Source organism: Elephantulus edwardii, unplaced genomic scaffold (assembly GCF_000299155.1).
Source record: "Elephantulus edwardii isolate Elephantulus edwardi_28Jun2011 unplaced genomic scaffold, EleEdw1.0 scaffold00013, whole genome shotgun sequence".
Classification (NCBI taxonomy): Eukaryota; Metazoa; Chordata; class Mammalia; order Macroscelidea; family Macroscelididae; genus Elephantulus; species Elephantulus edwardii.
The window spans coordinates 1991574-1992855 of NW_006399763.1; positions in this window are offsets into that span (position 1 = coordinate 1991574).

Here is a 1282-nt window from a genome sequence, read left to right on the forward strand (position 1 = left end):
GATATTGACTGAACATGCTATTAGGATGTGTTAATGATAATTGGTGACTGGAACACAAAAGTAGTAAATAGTGAAGAAGGAACAGTAGTTGGAAAGTATGGGCTTGGTGATTGAAATGAGGCTGGAAATAGAATGATTGAATTTTGTATTTACAATTATTTATTACAAATACTTTTTCTAAAAGACACAAAAGATGACTTTACACATTGGTTTCACCTAATAGGCTGCATAGGAATTATATTGATTACATTTGTGAACACATACTATGAGCAAGTTATTGTAGTAAGCAGAATGGGTGATAGAAAACCCTCTAAAAGCATCATTCCATCAACAGTCATTTGTAGAGCACCTGTGCACCAGGTACCGCACAAGATACTTAAAAATAAAAACCAAACCCGGAAAAGCAAAAACCCCAACATCCTTGACTCAAGGAGTTCCCATTCTAATGAAAGATATAACCAACACAACAAAAACCATGCTACAACTGCGATGGCATACATATGCAAAATTTTAGGCTATCCTATGACTTTAGAGATGAACAGGGCTTAGTATGGTGAAGCTATCAAAATATATTAACAGGAAATGACATTGTCATACTGGGCTTTTACAAAAGAAAAAAAACCCAAACAAATAAAAAAGAACCCAAAAACCCACTTTGGTAGAGAAAGTACAAGAAAGGAGCAAGCTGGTGGGAAGGCAGGCCAATTAAGGGGATGCTATCAGAGCAATGATCCAGGTGAGAAGTGGTACAAATCTGAACTGAAAGAAAGTGGGGGGGATATGATATAAAATCTATACTTACAATCTGTCATATGTTTATAGTTGTCATTGTTAGTTGCCATTAAGTTGACTAGGACTTACAGACTTATCAAAGCCGTATAAACAACAGACTGAACATGACCTTATCCTGTGCCATCCTCATTATCTCTGATATACTTGAGACTAGTGTGTGGCAGGACTGTATCTTTTCTACATACCTATTCAATCTGTATGCCAAGCAAATCACTTGAGAGACTGGACTTTATGAAGAAGAATGTCACATCAGGATTGGAGGAAGACTCGTCAGCAATCTTCATTATACAGAAGACATATCCTTGCTTGCCAAAAAAAAAAAAAAAAGAGTACTTGAAATGATTGCTGCTGAATACCTTCAATATAGATTATATATCAACATCAAGAAGATAAAAATCCCACCACTGGTCAATAGCATTATGATAGATGGAGAGAAGATTGAAATTGTCAACAATATCATCTTCCTTGGATCAACAATCAGAACACTCGG